Source organism: Eulemur rufifrons, chromosome 7 (genome assembly GCF_041146395.1).
Source record: "Eulemur rufifrons isolate Redbay chromosome 7, OSU_ERuf_1, whole genome shotgun sequence".
NCBI lineage: Eukaryota > Metazoa > Chordata > Mammalia > Primates > Lemuridae > Eulemur > Eulemur rufifrons.
In genome coordinates, this window is record NC_090989.1 from 97,032,063 (window position 1) to 97,051,909 (window position 19,847).

Below are 19,847 nucleotides of genomic sequence, written 5' to 3' on the forward strand. Positions count from 1 at the left end.
TTAGATCTTAGGTCTTAAATTGCACTGTCAAACCATGAGCTATAACAAAATCAGAGGTTATAGATTATCCACCAATAATTTATATAGTCTATTTGTGTCCACCTATAAGGCACAGAAATATTGTATATAATCTTTAACACCTATGTTAAAAAATAACAAGATTAAAAAGAACAACAAATGTGATAGGGCTTTTATGTTATAATGTGTTTTATTGTGTTATATTATCCTACACGAGGGGAATTCCAGAAACTATCTTCTGGGTCAGAAATTCCCAAACTCTGTTGTCAGAGTTCAGAAAACCCAGTAAGAAGGGCTCAAGGTGCTAAGAACAGATTTTAAAGAAATAACTTACCTCCTGTCATAATTAGCTGTATGAACTAACCTTCATATTTACAGCCTCAATAAATGAGCAACATCTGTTTTATAAATATACTTTATTTGAAGAAAATGCTTAATGAGTTTTGACTGAATAACAAACCATTCTAGGAAATTTCAAATACATTGGAATTGTAAATGAATTGGCTTACATATGATGTTTTTTTAATAGTTTGACAATCAATAAGGAAAGATAAAATTAATTAAATTTTCAGTCATTATTCAGGTTTGCTTGTTTTATTTGAGTCCTTTAAGCATAATATGCATAATACTTCTATCATAGTTCATAAACATTATCTTGCAAGAGTTTGTTTCTGCAACCACCTGAGAGCTTCAAGATAGACCCAAATAATAATAATGTTAGAACTCACAGTCCTTAACATTGTGGTTGCTATATATTAAGTTCTCAATCATTGCTTATGGACTGAGTAAATTAATTAATGAATCAGTGTATATAATTTTTAAATTAATATTAGAAGGATTTCCATATAAGTACATTTCAGATTTGACCTTCTATAGGAATTAGACCTTCACATAAAACTAGAGAGATACAAATAATCACATAATGTGAACCATACTATTGAGAGGTTCTGGGAAAATATAACCCTTGGCATAGAAAGCATGGAATTCTCCTTGGGGGGATTTCTAAGGGAGAGCTCTTAATTGAGACTTGACAATCATCTTTTATGAAAAAATCTTCCAGGAATATGTTTTAATTACCATTCATCAAATGAAGAAGCATATCTAGAAATTCTAGGGACCTAGTAAGATTAAATGTTATTTAGTTATATTGAGGAGATTCTAGTTCCTCAACTAAAGTGTTTTGCTACAGGAAGTTTCAGTTTTGAATTCCAGGAAGAAAAACAGAAGACTGTATACCATAAAGAATTGAGGAAATCATCTGTGAAGCACCATGCATTACTCAACTATCATGTCAGCAGCTTAACTTAAATCTGATGACTCACAATACACTTTGTTACCCATCCAGTAATTTTATGGTACTCTAGGAATCCATCCAAAATTTTTTATCCTAAAAATGAAAAAAAATGTCATTTTTCTTTTTGCTGTTTTTTTTTGTTTGTTTGTTTGTTTGTTTATTTTACTTTCCCACCTGTGTTTTTTTTCCATTTGTTTTGCTTTTGGTTACTTGTTATTACAGGTGCATTTCTGCACTTCTTGAGTTGGAAAGATATGTGAGATTTTTATATTGTTTTTGTAAGTTAAATCAACATTGTCATAAATTATGCTTTGGGAAATTAATTTTGATGGCTGTTTTTAGCATAAAATTTTACCATAGTAAAAGTATTAATATGTCAGCATGTGTACAACTAAATCACTAAAAGATTCTAGCCTGGGGGCTAGAATGGGCATTATGTATTATGCCACTGAACTTCCCAAGTAAGGAGAGGTCATTAACATAATATGTAGTGTGCCCATTTAACAACTTCACTTTAGATTACTGAACTTTGTACGAATGACCTTGTGACCAAGCAGATTGTAGCTTCTAATATGGACCAAATATTCTTTATATGCTAGCGGTTTACATTTAATTACACTACTTTCTGCTGTCACAACCTTGTATATGAATGACTACTGTAATCTCTGATTTAATATATATGTTACAGAGTATTAAAAATAAGCATGTATGGACTTTTCCAAAGAAAAAGAATTATGTAATGAAAAAATCAGTCTTTGAAATCAATAGAACTTGAGAGAACTTTTGAATTTAGACTGACTGAATTTCTCTCAGCATCATGTACTTCATTTGTAAAAAAGAAACAAGAGTGCCTTCATTGTAGGGATGTTTTGAAAATCATAAAAATATAATTTATTATTTTGCTTGTCATTTCCTAGGCCTTTCACGAATGATGACACTTTTCTCCTCCTTAGCATTTACTTCTAGTGAAATAAAGTGAACTTACATAAAGACATATCTACGAATGAAAGCAGATTTTTTTAATCCATATTATCAAAAGAGAAATATCTGATAAGAATTTTACAAGAAGGAACATTCACTAAATATTTATTGGGACCTCTAAGACAATGTTAACTGTACTGGGAATATGGCAGAAAAAAAGAAGGCTCATCTTCTGATGAGATTGCATTACATTAACGGGGCGATAAAACAAAGTTAACAAGTAAATAAGCAATGATGAATTCAGGTAAATACAATTGTGTAACAGAAAAATACAAAGAGCATTGTGATAGAAAATGATCCTGGGAATGAGGTACATTTTACTTTGGAAAGGACTTGATGCAGTTTAATTAAGATGTGATTATTTCAGCTAAAACTATATGATCAGAAGAAATATGCCATGTGAAGATATGGAAGAAAATAATTCCAGGCAAAAGGAGGAGCAACTGGAAATCTCCTAATATAAGAATGAACTTTCTGTGTTTTAGAATCAGAAATTAGGTCCATTGGCTTGATTGCAATGAAGGATAATGTCAATCAAGTTGGCAGGGGTCAAATCACACAATACCTTGTACCATATGGTAAGGAGTCAGGTTTGGGTCTAAGTGAAAGAGAAAGCAATTAATTGATATCAAGAAGTTGAGTTTTATGATGTTTTTATTAACATATTTGCTTATTTTTTAAAAGAAGATTCTGGCTGGTGTGTAGAAAATGCATTTTGGTAGGGCAAGTGAAACAAAAAGATTAAGTTAGAAGCTCCTTTAATAGATTCTGGGAATCAAATCAATTTCAAACATAAAATCATTGGTAAAATGGACAATTAACACATTGACTGCCATATGAGTTATATTTAACTCAGGCTAGTTTTGAGACCAGGCATTGTGAAGAAAAATCCTGCAGTTGGTTCCTGAAAATCTCACTTGTTGATGTTCTTATTGTTACAGTTAATATCGGCAATTTAATTCTAAAAACGTGGATTGCGTTGCATATAACTCACACACAGAAAACAATAAAAAATAACAAATTAGAAAGGATTGTTTTGTTTCAATAAAATACCGTGGCTCCAGGGAACAATTACTTTTCTAGTGTCACAGTCAATGTGTTAAAAGATGAGATCCTTTTGCAGTTAAGTGTGATGATTGGGATTTCACGCTTATGCATGAGATGAGCCTTTCTCAAACCTTTTTAGGACATTAGCACATGTACTTGTTTGACATAAAAAAAAAAAAGATGAAAACAAAATATATAAAGGTAAAAACTAACATTTATATAGAGATTGATAGCAAATATCAAATATGCAGACTGCAAAAAAAGTCAGTCAGTAAATGAATTAGTGAATAAAATAAATATTTCACAGGAAATAAATATTAAAAAATAACAAATGGGTTTCTCTTGATTCTTATAGATACAGAGAGAACAATTGGGATACTTTTGGATAGTATGATTGTAGGAAGACATTTCAACTGGGAACTGAACAATTTTGAAAAGCCAGGAATGAAGTGCTTTCCAGAATATTTCACAGACGCAGCTATCTGGATGCCTAGGAATAGCCAGAGAATAGCATTATGATGATGGGCAAGATGTCAGAATATAATTATGTTCTGAATTATGGAGCCCCCAAAAAGAAAGTGTAGTTCTTGTCTGGACACCAGGAAATGGATGCCATTTATCAACTACAGTTGTTATGAAGAAGGCTATTAACATAATTGCTGTTATTTTTGCAGGAATGTGATGAACTACAAGAACAGAAGCTGATGTCCAGCAATATTCATTCTCCTGGACCACAAGCATTAGTTTCCATCTTGCTGTAGATTATGTAAAGCTTTTTAAAATATTTTATTAGGTTCTCGTGTCTTGTTTATCAAATATTTAAATAAAAATACATATTTTGACAGAGTTGCCCATTTGAAAAATAAATAAAAAGGTAGATAACTATAATCAACACCTATAAATATTTTCTTTTCTCTCAAAGAATGTCAGAAAGATTGCCAATTTTACATTTCAAAGTCTTTTGTCTTTTATTATTTATTGTGTGAGGGATGGAAGGGTGGGATTTTACAGAAAAATTAATTCCAAAGCTTGCCAAAGCTATTAAAATGAGCTCTCAAGTTTTCCCTGAAACACCACGTAGTAAAGACCAATCTGAGAAAAACCCTCAGTTGTCAAAACTCTGTCTCTATGACCCAGAGCTTTTGGATTGACTTCTCTCACCAAATATGTGTTTTTGAGAATGCAGACCATTGTATGAAAATTACAAATTGCAACATGATTTATCTTGGGATATTATATATTGATGTTATACAGATGTAGATATGGATCTGTGAATTACAAGTGATAGTGTCTGAGAAAGTCTTTCAAGAAAAAATGTTAAAGAAAAGCTAAAGATGCAGCCAAGTAAGCACTTTCTGTAATACTGTTAAAGGCGAGATTCAGAATACAGAGATACAGAGAATGCAGGTAAAAATGGAAAAAATAGAAGTCCTATCCTGCACAACCAAAATATGGATGATTCCTTGTTCATTTTCCATTGTGGGATATCACAAAGAAGAGTGTCCCTTCTTACTCATCTAGTCTCAGGTCCAGCGTTAGCTACTTTAGTGGTACCCTAACACCTGTAGCTTTTTTTTTTTTCTTCAAGGAATTCTATAAATCGAGAACCAATGGAGTTGATGAGCCTTTCCACAAGGCTATTCTTTCCTCTTTTCACAGTTTAAGGAAATAGTCTGGAGTAAGAATTGTTGGTAAATGCCACTCGGAATCTCTGAGCATCTACCATTATATTTGGTTGACTAGAATTTGGAAAGCATCCTATTAAAAATTTAGTTTGAAAATTTTTTTTGAAACTTTGAAATACAGCTCCCAAATCCTGATGTACTATCAACCTATTGTAAAATAAATTGTATATATTGTAACTCCACAAAAGAACATCATTCTAAAACTCATTAAGGACCTCATTATGTTAAGTATATTAGTGGCACACAAATCATGAAGCAAGGTAGTTTGAATATTTTACAAATAATATTAAATGATCATACCCTTTGAGTTTAACTAAATTCCTTTTTATCATATAAGTACCCAAATTCAACACTTTGATTTCATGGCCTTAGTCCTTAGTTTAGAGCCTTTTTCTTATATTTAACAGTTAGCCTTTGGGCATCATGAATAAACAGGGAAAGTCTCGCTCTTTTCTCTTCTATAGCCTTAAGTCTATTCAACCATAAGGAGAAAGAAATAGCTGCGAGCAGCCTGATTTTTTATTTACCATCTTAACTTTCTGCAAGGTATTTATAAAATATATGATTAATATATAGTTCTTAGATCTTTTTATAAATATTTTAAAGAGTTAAAGTTATCATTTTCCATTTTTTATTTGAAACAACAGCAGTGATAACAACAAAAAGGTAGCAACTTAAAATCCATCTTTAAATAGCTTTCAACGTAAATCATTCACTAAAAAATAGCAAAAGATAATTTGTTTCCTACTAGGATGACATTTCTTCTTCTTGTAACATTTTAGGTTAACCCCATTTGTTTTAGTATCAATTTTATTTTGCTTTTCTGTAAGTGCTAAAAATGCTGGTAGTGTCAGCAGCAATTTGCCACTTAACAAAGCTCCAAGTAACACTGTAGTATACCACTTGCTAGTAGTGCTATGCTTTATCCTGAGGAGATTAATAGGAGGTGCCAAAATCCAATTATGAAGTGGTGGAATTTCAGCACTTAATTCCCAAGTGCTACTATCAACATAAATTCACTGACTGTGTGTTTCCATAACTGTCTGCCAGGCACTGAAACTGTGACATAGCATCCCTCATGTGCCTTTCATGACTAATAAGTGACTTCATGGGCTTGATTAGCTCCAAATGATTATGTATAAAATTTTTACTCATTAGTAAAGGGTGTCAACTATAAGACATACTAGTTAGAATATTCGCATAATTTTCTCACCTATCATGTGCATTTCCTACACATAAAAAGTAATTTGTGCTCCCACTTTTTCAGCCTTCTGAGTGGTGTCAGAAAAATTATGTATAACATATTTTTGTCTCCACTGTGTTATATATTTAAGATTTTTTTTTATCTTAAGCGAAGGCACTGAAGCCAGCTAAAAGTCCCTACTATACTAACCCAGAGTCAGCTACATGTCCTATTTCTACGACAGTTATTCTAGCTTTTAACACTCCTTTTTGGTATGAAACTCTGTCATTGTTCCCTGTCATTTCAAGTGATGGCCTTATCTTGTACATCCAGATCAAAGAGATACTACCCGGCATGAACTGTCCAATTTCCCAAACCTATGTCTAAAAATGCTCCTAAAATAGTATCTATTATTGCCTATATCCTGACCTTGTTAGATGAGAAATCACACTTTTTTCCCGTCCAAGGCTAACCCATTACCCCTGATCTACTCACGGTGCTATTTGTTTTGTTTTCTGAGGAAATGTTATCCAATAGTTATCCACTCTACCTTGAATAGTTCTCTTTCCAACAGCTCCTTCTTATCAGTTTTTAATTTCCTGGGTAATTTTCATTCTTTTAATTTCCTGGGTAATTTTCATTCTAAAATAACATTATTTTCTGAAAAATGTTTATAATATTAAACAACTATATTTTTATTATTATTATTTTAACAACAATAATAATACAAGTAATCATACCAAACTGCTTCTGTTCATTCTCCTTTTTATTAATTCATGTTTGATAGATACATATTTCTTCCAAAATTTCACCTACTACCAGTATTTTCAAATTGTTAAAAACTTTTTTATTGTGGAAATTTTAAAAGTGGCAGTTTTTAATATGGTAAGACATACAAAGGACCGAAAGCAGGAAAATCAGATCAATATTACACAACTAGTTCATACCAAAGAAAGGTTCTACTGCCACTTCCTTTTTTTCTGTTTGTTTTTAGAAGTTTAACTGTTATTTTATTAGGTCTGATTTTCTTTGTAGATACCATGTTTGAAATTTAATACCAGTGCAAATGGGTAAATAAGGAAAATGCTGGAAAAATAGTTTATCTTGTACAAGGGTTAAGAGTAAACTAGGTTGAATCTTTCCCGTGGAATTACCCATGGCATGATTACTCATAGTTAAGATGTATTAGGGATCTATAGGTAGACTTGGCCTAAGAAAGTAACTCCAGGTTAAGATCATCATTTGTGTCCCCCTACATAAAGGTGTATTCTATTTCCTAACATGGCTGAAAAATCAGCTTATTTTGTCATTAAGCAATTTTGTTTGCATCCAAACATCTGTCATATAAGGGAGGATAGAAGTTCGTCAAATTTACAAGGAAGATTGCAAGAATGATTCTATGCCTGCTTGCCAAAAAGAAAAAAATGTTTGCTCATGTGAAATAATTTCTACATGAGCAATGAAACTCACTCTCATTGTTATAAATCACAATGTAACAGGGATACAAAAAGAAGAAATATACAATCTATACTCACCTCTAATTATCTGAGGCTAAAGATGATATTTTTCAAAAAGAACATGGCAATGATTTAAGTGATACGTGGGCTTAGGATGATTCTGAAGCACTCTGTTTTTCTTTTGAATAATATACTGAGTAATGCACCTCATGTGAAGATCATAGATTTCTGTATGCTATAATCATATGCTACTTCAGTGCTGTACCAATCTTGGTTTTCTTTCTTTGGGTTTAATCAATCTTAGACCTCAAATGACATATTAAACATAGATTCATTGCATGATTTACTCAGAATATAATGGAAGTAAAAAGGCGATCATGTTACTTATCCTAAAATAGCATGAGTTGAGACACATTTAACAAATATAAAATCACTTCATTTTTCCCATTTTATCAAATATGAACAGATCCTAAAGAATAAAATGAGTACTTTTAATTAGTACTCAACCCAAATCAAGACTGCATCTAACACTGTGCATGTATTCATACATAATAAAACCTACAGTACATTTGTTGCTTTTCTTTTTTACTTTGCAACTAAGTTACATGATATTATTAAATACCATAAGTTTAGATAATGCATTGCTTTTATGTTTTTATTTAACACATCTAGTGATTTCTAATTTAAATGTTACATAATGGAACAACTAATGTACAGCTGGCTGTTGAAATACTTCATTATCTTTTAAGTGCAAACTTAACCATGTCTCACGCTTTGACATTTCATAATGAATACTATTCTGCCTGCTTCATAATTTAGAAAATAAAATAACTACCTGAAAGTTTTTCTAATCTACTACACAAAAATGGCACCTCCAAAGTCATTAAACACTTATTCCAAAATCTAAGCCTCTTATCCAGTAATTTTTTAAAAGTTTTGTGATTTGATGTAATATGCCATTTTCATAGAATTTTTTGTTGAAAAGAATTGATAAAATTTTGATAAATTATTTTCTGAAGAATTACAAAATATTTTGCAGGTTGAAAACTTGTCTCCTGTCCTCAGTTCCATTAAGAGAGAAAATATTGCAATGTATTATGGAAAGAGTGCTTTATATACTAAGTCTGTACTCACAGTAATCCAGGCCATAGGTAATTAAGTTAGATCTAGTATTATTAGGTCTTGCTGCTAGCATTTTTTTCCATGATAGTGATAATTGGAATGTTGATAGTGATAATTGGAATGTTGTCTATTCCATGTTTACAATTCCTTATTAGCTAATCAGCATCTTAAGACTGAGTACTATAACTTTTTCTGGTAAAAAATCACTTCTGATAGTAAGATCCACATTACTAATTGCAAATGTTAAAGAGAATAACTGACTCTATTCATTTGTCTCCTTCACCATAGACTCTGGAATTTCTGCTATGAATTATTAAAATCTGAAATTTTATTATCTTAACACTTGGGATCCTCTGCTGTATCTAAGAGCAATCCCTTCTCTCTAATTTAGAGTCTTATAGTCAAGTACTTGTTCTGTCCCTAGTGGGGATGTATAAGTCCAGTTTGATTCCCTTATTTTTCTCCATATTTCAATGGAGAATGCTAGTATTTGTCTAAACTCAAGATATTGGTCATTTACAAATATGCAGGTTACATAATCAAGAAAACTATGCTGCAACAGGTCCTTGCCCCTAAAATCTGTTAAACTGTTAAAATTGATGATATAAATTAGCATTACCAGTTTGGCAATTTTCTTTTAAAAATAAATTTTCTTATTTAAGAATATATTTGTACAACTTTTCAAAAATAAAGGAGTTGCCTCAAGACAGTAAGATAGCTTATATAGCACCTACTTTCTATCTCCATGGTTAGCATGTGGTTCTTATCTAAGCAATGCTAAGAATAATAAAATGTCTACTATTTCTATAAAATTAATTTTCTATATATTTTTAGTTGTCCAGATAATTTCTTTCTATTTTTTTGGTAGAGACGGGTTCTCGCTCTTGCTCAGGCTGGTCTTGAACTCCTGACCTCAAGCGATCCTCCCACCCTGGCCTCCCAGAGTGCTAGGATTACAGGCGTGAGCCACTGCGCCTGACCGATATTTTATATTCTTAATGTTTTCTGGCCTATGGCAATTTCTCAGTCTTTTTTTTTATGACTTTGAAAATTTTGAGGGGTTATCCTCAGATAGTTATAGAATGACCCTCAATATGGGTTTGTCTGATGATTTAGGTTCATCTGATGATTGAAAATGGTTTATGGGTTTTGAGAAAGAACACAACAGAGAGATCTGCCATTTTCCACATATGGATCTGGCCTGAGGATCACTTACCAGAAATAGCAGAAACAATTTCATACATCATATCAAAATATCCTTACTTTGAAAAGAAAGACCTTCTTTTTGTGTTTGTTTTATTTGAAGTTCAGTTTCTAACTTTTTATTGCATTCCTAGGCAATTATATGGTAAGACCTTCTTTTTTTCCTACCCTGAATATATATCCTGGGCTTTACTATGACCAATTTAGGTGCATTACCTATAAGGGTGATGAGGTTACAGTGATTTTCTGGGTCAATCAAGGTCTATCCTTATTGCTGAGGGTGACTTTAAACTACATTAAAACCTAACCAGCATTATAGAAGCATGGAAGTGAACAGAAGAAGTCGGAGGCCCGGATAAATTTTAGAACAAAATTTAAAACAAAAATTTTAAAAATACTCACTCTGAGTGGTCAGACTAGATTGTTTTCACCTGATTAGACTGTGAATCTGACACTACAAAGTACTGTAATTTGATTGATGAAAAAAATATGAAAGTTTAAATTTATGTACAAAACAAGAATGCAGCCTAAGTTGTGATATTATAAACCAGTGAGAGACAATTCTGGAATTTAAGTTAGAATAATATGGAGGATGGTAGACTTAGGAACACTGCACAAAGTATAAAAATATCTTTTAACATGTTGCTGATCTCTAAAGTTTATGATTCAATAATATGTTATAAATAAATTAATGTTACTAATATTTTCCAGGGACTATTTATTACTTAAGTTTTGATGTGATTATTTAAATATTGAAAAGACTCTTAATACATTAAAGAATAGTTAAGATAATAATTTGAAATAGGATTGTAATTTTAGCTCTCAGATATTTAAACCAGAGAGAAGCACAGAGATATAATAATTCTTTTCATCCCATAAATAGTTGTTGACACAATTTAATGGGATATATCTTGCTCTGCTTTGTCTTCCAGGTTATGTATTTGTGTAGACATGCTAAGCATTTGGTTCTTTTCATGTCAAACTTTTTTTCATAAATGCTTTCTAAAAAGGGGTTAAACTAACTCAGGAAGAGTTTACATATTTTAACTTCTGAGATTCTGAAAACCATTTGACATATATATGTTTAACTGTAGTTGCATGGTGTATGGAGTCCAAGGAACAATAAAATATGTTAGCTGCATTAAAAATCTGCATAAAAACTGGATACAAAATGAAAATCCCGAAGGATAGTATATGACACTGCCAAGAACCTAGTGAAATCTTAAGTTAGGTGTATGCACATAGTTACTATTCTGTGCAATGATTATATCCAAACTATGCTTAAATTAGTTTATGCCATACATACATATTCATATAATAGAAAAATTACTCAAAGTTAAAGACAAAAAATCTAAGAAATCCAGATATCTTTCAATTTAGTTATATTCTTCAGTAATTATGAAATTTGTTGTTCATGCTTATTATTTTTTTTAAATGTACAACAGATCTACAAACACAAAAATTTACCTAGGGGAAGAAAAGCTTTTATAACAAGAAAATAAAATCTAACAGTAGATCACTAAGTATTTAGTGGAAAATCTATGGCACAAAGTAGAAAAGGGATAATAAAGTACCTTCTTTTCACGTCTAGGAACAAAGTAGGGCAAAATTCCATTGACTTTCACAAATGAGATTGTTGAGAGGCCTAGAAAGAAGGAAATAGAGATTCTTGCAATTTTTTTTTTTTTCTTTTGCTGGAGTAGAAAAATGATGAGATACTTGGGGACGTTGCTAGAAATTCAGTTTATATATACAATATTTACAAAAGATCACAGAGAAACTCCAGGTTTGAAAGTAAAGTCAGAACTCATTTCTTTCAATGTTTTATTCAATTCTGAATATATTTTATTTGCCTAATTACATAAGCAAAGTTAGAAATCATCTCCAGAAGTGTTATATAATCTCCAACATAAAATTTCTTGTGCTAGGTAAGATAATTTTAAGTTCTTGAAGTACATCTGTTGTGTAAACACCATGAGCTGACAGTGGGAACACTTTGTGTCATTTACTGAAATGAGTAACTCACAGCAAGATGTCAATGTTTTTATGGGAGACTAGTACTGTGAGTAATTATTGCCTGGCTATAATGCCTTGAAAACATGAAATGTGTCATACACAACAAAAATTGAAAATTTCAGATTCTTTTACAGAATCATTTTAACATTTTCAGCTGATAATAAAATAAACATGAGAGAAGAACAAACAGACGCAAAGAAAAATTCTTTAACACCTTCCAAATGTCAAGTTCACTAGGTCATGCTTAAGAAATTATATTGTTTTATTTTGTTGGTGGGATTGATCTAAGTAGCTCTATATTGAGCTAGTAGACTCCAACTTATAAAGCAAAATATTTCTCTTTTCTTTTCTTTCTTTTCTTTTTTTTCTTTTTTTTTTTTTTTGTGACAGAGTTTTCCTCTGTAACCCTATGTGGAGTGCAGTGGTGTAATTGTAGCTCACTGCAACTTGAAACTCCTAGGTTCAAGCGATCCTCCTGCCCTCAACCTCCTGAGTAGCTGGGACTACACTCATGCACCACCACACCTGGCTAATTTTTTCTATTTTTGGTAGAGATGGGGTCTCGCTCTTTCTCAGACTGGTCTCAAACTCCAGAACTCAAGCTATCCTCCTACCTTGGCCTCCCAGAATGCTCGGATTACCACACCCAGCCTAAATATTTTCATAAGTCATATTTCTGTGTTTGTGTGTAAAAATTGTGCCCAATATTTTAAAATTTACTAAATGTATTTTATGAAAACCTACCATGAAATCTTTAGGAAGGGTGGCTTTACTAATTTCTCCACATTACTATGAAATGACTGAAAACAGCTAATCAACATTATTCAAAGTATTATTCCCCCAAATAGCAATACTCTTCTAATTAAAACATATTGAGATTAATTTAGTTTTAAGCATAGTAAAGTATATTCATTCTTTATGTATTTGCTGAATTACTAATTTATCTATATCTTTTTTTAAAAAAGGTCCACCTCTTTCAGATTATATATAATGTTAAGGAAATTTCCTAGAACTAAATAATAAAACAAAACTGGGTTCAGTGCAGTGGCTCACACCTGCAATCTCAGCACTTTGGGAGGCAAGGCAAGGGGATCACTTGAGGCTAGGAGTTTGAGACCAGCCTGGGCAATATAGTGAGACGCAGTTTCTACAACAAATTTTCTTTAAATTAACTGGTGTTGTGGCACATGCCTAGTCTTAGCTACTTGGCAGACTGAGACAGGAGGATTCCTTGAGCCCTGGAGTTCAAAGTCACAGTGAGCTACAATCAAGCCACTGCACTGCAGCCTGGGTGACAGAGGGAGACCCTGTTTCTAAAACTAAATAAAAAATATATAAATAAACAAATAAATAAAACAAACTAAGTCATTTGAAAACTTTATTCTCATTGATCTTATTATTGCTTTTTGGGGGAAACACGTGGTTCTGTCATAATCCTGAAACCAAAATTTTGCTATCTGACTTGCTAGTCTAGTGTTTGTTTTCTATATTTAGGAAAAACCGTAAAGAATTTGACCATTTTTTAAGCTGCATATTGATTCAACATATATTTATTTCAGAATCATATAGAGTTTCTAGTTTCAAATGACTCAAATTTAGCAGAACTGACATTGAAAAATGGCAATTACAATAGAGCATATAAACAAAGTTTCTTTGGGCAAGTTAAAGATTTCCCAAAGCCCAGAATATGGTTATGGTTATCTTGAAGGCTTTCTGGAGTACCAACATTTTAATTAAAGGATAAATAACAATAAAGTTAACCAAAATGAGAGAGATGAGGGAAAACATATCAAGCCATAGGAGGACACTTAATGTTATTAAGATAAGCAATCAGAGATTTAAAAGTTACTGTATAGAGCTGGAATATAAAAGGCACTGACAAGGACAAGGAATACTACGCAGGATTTCTTGTCATTTAACCAGAGATTATGTCAACAAAGCCTTGTGAGGTGTTCTAGGAAATTTTAGCTGTACATTAAAAGCATAGATATCTACTAAAGTGCCTGGAACTGGTATTTGCCATTTAGAATAAGAAGAATGTTAATGGAGAAATAATTGAAGGGAATACTACTAAAAAAATGACATTTAGGAGAATATGTCGTTATTTAGGTACAGGATGATGATGACTTGAGTTGAGTTAGTTACCAAATAGATACAGAGAATTGGATAATTTGGAGAGAAATAAAAGACATAGAATCTGTATATCCTGAGAATAGGATGTAGATTCTAGTTTCTATCACAAGATAAGTAATGAATATAGCTATTCACAGAGACACACACACACACACAAAGATTTAGGGACCAAGATGAATAGGTCACCTTTATCATCTGTGCTATTCTCAAAGTCACAACTAAGGACCCTTAATTCACATTCTCTTTTTTCCTTTTTCTGCCTTCTTTTTCTATACCTCTTATTATTTGCATGTTATCTTACTTGGTTGATAATTTAAACTTAATATCATGCCTACTTTTTATTGTTTGATCTTTATAACACCCTTTGGTAATTATACAACCTAGTGGATACAATAAAACAATACTCATTTGATGCCATTTCTGGAAAAAGAATAACAAAGTGAATGATCCTGCACATAAGGCTTTCACCTTCAGGCATAATTTTGTCTTGTTAAAAAGCAAGATACGAAATGAATATTTATTATTTGATCTTCCTTCTTACTCTGGTTATGAGAATCTTATTGCATTGTCTGTTATATTTTCCTTGTTACAGAATCTTTTATAATTAGTATCCAAAGAAAGTGTTAAACACTGTATGTTATACAGACAAAATGATTAGTCATTTGGTAATATTATTAAAGAAAATGTATAACTCAACAAAGCAATGCTTTAAATATTCTGGTTGAAAATTATTTTTAACTCAGAATTCTTTACAAAATATTTTTTAAAATTTATACAAAAATTTTCCTACCAAGAAGTCTGCCAAGCTAGCTCTGCTCTAAAATTATCAGAATCCAACAGCACATCAAAAACATAATACACCATGATCAAATGGATTTTGGGGAGGACACAAGGATGGTTCAACAAACACATATTAATAAATGTGATACATCACATTAATAGAATGAAGGACAAAAACCATATGATCATTTTAATAGATGTCAGAAAAAGTATTTCATAAAATTCATGATCACTTCATGGTAAAAACCCTCAACAAACAAACAATAGAAGAAGCTTACCTCAAAATAACAAAGGTTGTCTATGGCAAACCCACCATCAACATCATACTGGATGAGGAAAAGTTGAAAGCATTCCCTCTAAGAAGTGAAAGAAGACAAAGAGGCCCACTTTTACTACTCTTATTCAACATAGTACTGGAAGTCCTAGCCTGACCAATCAGGCAAGACAAACAAACAAAAGACTTCCAAATTGGAAAAGTGGAAGTCAAATTATCCCTGTTCACTGATATTATCTTCTATCTAGGAAATCCTAAAAAACTTAACCAGAAAACTTTTAGATTTCATAAATGGCTTCTGTGAAGTTGTAGGATATAAAATCAACTTGCAGAAATTAGTAGTGTTTCTATATATCGATAATGATCAAGTGGAAAACCAAATCAATAAGACAATCTCATGTACAATACCTACAAAAATAAAACACTTAAGAATATATTTGACCAAGGAGGTAAAAGATCTTTACAAAGAAAACTACAGAACATTGATGAACAAAATTGTAGATAATGCAAACAAATGGAAAAAACATTTCATGCTCATGGATCAGAAGAACGTAAATTTACATAAAATATTTAATTAAGTTACATTAAATATTTAAAATACATTAAAATTCATATGTAACCAAAAAAGCCTGGATAGCCAGAGCAATCCTAAGCAAAAAGATGCTGGAGGTCTCTTAATACCTGACCTCAAATTACACTGCAAGGCTAAAGTAACCAAAATAGTATGGTACTGAATTGTCATGTGCAGAAGAATAAAACTAGACCCATATATCTCACCATATACAAAAATCAACTCAATATGGATGAAGGAATCAAATATAAGACCTGAAACTATAAAAATACTAAAAGAAATTCTAGGGGAAACTCTTTGGTCTAGGCAAAGAATTAATGACTAAAACCTCGAAGGCACAGGCAACAAAAACCAAAATAGACAGATGGAATTTAATTGAACTAAACTGCTTCTGCACAGCAAAAGAAATAAGCAACAGAGTTAACAGATAGCCTGCAAAAGGGGAGAAAAAATATTTTCAAATAATCCATCCAACAGGGAAGTACTATCCAGAATTTATAAGGAACTCAAACAACTTAACAGCAACAATTAAAAAAAAACTCACAAAGAATCCCATTAAAACCTGGGAAAATGGCATGAATAGAAATTTTTAAAAAAGTCATACAAATGGCCAAGAAACATACAAAAAAATTCTCAACATCACTAATAATCAGAGAAATGCAATTAAAACCATAATGAGATATCACCTCATACCAGTTAGAATGGCTATTAATAAAAAGACAAAAAATAAGAGCTGTTGGCAAGTATGCAGAGAAAAGGCAACATTTATACACTGTTTGTGGGAATGTAAATTAGCATAAAACAACCTCTGTGGAAAATGGTATGGAGATTTCTCAAAAAACTAACAAAGAGAACTACCATTCCATCTAGCAATCCTACTACTTGTTATCTACCCAAGGAAGAGAAATTATTTTATCAAAATGATACCTGCACTTGTATATTTATCACAGCACTATTCACAATAACAAAGATATTGAATCAATGTAACGGTCCATCAGTAAGTGATTAGATAAAGAAAATGTGGCATATATACATACATATACACAAAATGGAATATTATTTGGACACAAAAAAGAGTGAAGTCATGTCTTTCTCAGCACTTCCATCCACTGGATGGAAGTGGAGGCCATTCTCTTAAGTGAAGCAACTCAGAAACAGAAAGTCAAATATTTCTTGTTCTCACTTATAATTGGAAGCTAAGTAATGTGTACATGATTATGTACATATAAAATCCAAAAGAATTTACCAAAAATCTACCAGAATCAGTAGAAAATTAGGAATGTTGAAGAATAGAACATATAAAAAAAAATCAACTCTACTTCTATATACTACCAATAAAAAAGTGGAAAATTGAAATTTAAAAAGGTAATGCTTCTAAGTAAAATAAAATACTCAGTTATAAATATAACGAAAGATGCTTAAAACTTGTACATTAAAATTCATTAGGAAAACATAAATGGAGGGATATACTATGTGGTTGTTTAGAGCAATATTAAGATTTTATTTTAGTTCATATAACCGTATTTTTATAGCCATATTTTTTTCAAATATGATACAGAGTTAAAATTGGTATATAGTTTCAATGCAATCCCATCAGAATTCCAGCAAGCTATGTCATAAAAATTGACATGTTGATTCCAAATTTGTATGGAAATCCAAAAGACCTAGAGTAGGCAAAATAATTTTGGAAACAAAAAATGAAATAAAACATTGGAGGACTCCAACTACCTCATTTCAAAGCTTAGTAGAATTACTATGTACTAGCATGAGAAGAATCACCAGATCAACAGAAAAAAATAAAGCATGCAAAATAAACTCCTACATGTATTCTTCTATTGATTTCAATGCTAAAGTATTTAAACGGTGTAACATACATTCTTTGTAATAAATGATGGAGATGCAACTGGATATTCATATGGAAGAAAATTAATCTAGACCTTTACATTAATTAACCTCTCTAAGCTTCTCCAGAAAACCATTTATAAGTAAACATACAAAAAAGTAAACTGTACATTCAAGAGTTCTATGAAAGAGACTGAGACAACTTAGTGCTTTACACTTGTTACCCGAAAGTTTGGCACTTGTCCCTGAGGCTGCATCATGTGAAAGAGGACAAGTGGTTTGAGAACAAAGAAAGGGAGGTTTCTTAATTTGCCAGCAAATGAGGAGTATGGCAGACTTGCATCTTAAAGTACTACAATCCTCCCTGTAAGCAAAAATACAGAGCTTTTAAAGAGACGGTTTTCAACTTCAGGCTATTACTGTTTAACTATAGTTGATGGTTCTGATCCATCCCATCTTCTGGGAAGACAATCTTGTGACCTGTGCAGGGACAATTCAGTTAAGCCATCTCCTGTGGTATAAAGAACAAAAGAACACTCTCCAGACCCTCAGATTACTAGTCTCAGGCGGAAATGCAGGTTTTAATTCCCCAAAAGGGTGAGGGTGTTTTAGAGAGACAACTGGTAGATCATTTTACTCTTTTCTTTAGGCTATTCCCTCTGTTGCATAGATTCACATTGACCATAAGGCTGATAAGACTGTGTTGTGGATCAGTGGGTGTCATATCATAGATAAAATGTCTTAGTTAAAGAGAAATGTCCTGTCCCCTGAAAGAAGGGATGGAGATGTGTTTTTAGGTCCCCATTCTCTGCTGCCTAGATCAAATACTCACAATATTTCTGGCAATAGCTAGAGTGCTGATTTTAAGGCTTTCAAGGCAATGCCTCTCCCTTATTTATTTATTTTGTTTTGTTCAAACATAACTAATGACAGAAGACAACAAAGTAGAAAGTCATAGATTGTAAATTTTAGTTCCCTGTTTATATTCTGGGAAGAGTTGCCACGCAAGGAAAAAATCAACTGTTCATGGAAAATGAATAGTAAATCACAAACGCAAGTGGAAATTAAAATTCTCCTCCCCCTATGTTCCCCTGGCACTTTAAACACATCAACGTAATCAGAATCTTCACCTTCAATGTAGAAGAAAATTCTTAATTATCCAAAACCAATATTTCAGACCTATCAGAAAGATGTTTTAACACAGCCTAAAATGCTGTTAATCACACTTTATTTCCAGGTGGATGTTGAGAGGAACAAGAAATGTATAGCCTGAGGCTTTGCTTTTAATTACCCTGGACTTGAGTTTGATAACTATGCTTAAGCTTTGTAAGAAACAAGAGGTCTTATCTCTTCAAGTATTTCTCCTTTTTAGGCCCTAAAAAAGTTTTGGCTTCTTCCCTGCGTTAGTTCTTAATCTTTTTTCTAGTCTTACCCAAAAAAGAAAAATTACAAAAATTCTGTTTCTGTCTATGCTACTTTTTCTTCCTTCTCCTCCTCCTACTTTTTCTCGTGCCATTCCTCCTCCTTCTTGAAGGCTGCTAAAGATTTTATGTTCATTTTTTTTTTTTGGTGTGTTTTTTTTCTTTTTTCTTTTGAACTAATTTTATAATACTAGCAAAGTTGCAAGCTCTTACAGTCCTTCGCCCTGCTTCCCCTGAAGTTAATATCTTATACAACATAATACAATTGTCAAGAACAACAAATATCAGCACAATATTATAAAGTAAATTGTAAACATTATGAAAATTTTATCAATTTTTCCTCTAGTGTTCTTTTTTGTTTGTTTCAGGATCCTAACCAAGACTCCACATTAAAATTCGTTGTTATTTTCTCTGCATTCTCTTCCAGATGGTAGCAATTCCATATCCTTTCCTTGTCTTTCATGACCTTGACATTTTTGATGAGTACTGATCAGTTATTTGTAAAGTGGACCTCAATTTATATTTGTCTATGTTTACACATGATTAGAATTAGTTCAGGGCTTTTGGTTACGAATAGCACAACAATGATATTTGTCTTTTTAAGTGCATGATACCACACGGCCCATGATGCTGATATGCCTTATTAGTGTTGATATTAACCTTGACTTCTTGGCTTAATTGATGTCTTCCGGCTTTCTTCACTGTAAAGTGACTATCTTCCCTTTTGTATTTTATGTCTTAGAGGAGAAACTCTGAGAATAGGGAAATCTTGTTTCTCTTCAAACTTTCAGCAATGTATTCTTCTTGATTTTAGTAGTAC

At 32.0% G+C, this 19,847-nt stretch overlaps 1 non-coding gene across 1 annotated transcript; it reads left to right on the plus strand.

Annotated features, from left to right (window-relative positions):
- Nucleotides 1–3,404: 3,404 nt before the first annotated feature.
- On the plus strand, nucleotides 3,405–3,506 carry LOC138388635 (small nucleolar RNA U13). Its single transcript, XR_011234169.1, has one exon. It is a non-coding gene; the product is annotated as a small nucleolar RNA U13 (small nucleolar RNA).
- The last annotated feature ends 16,341 nt before the right edge of the window (nucleotides 3,507–19,847 follow it).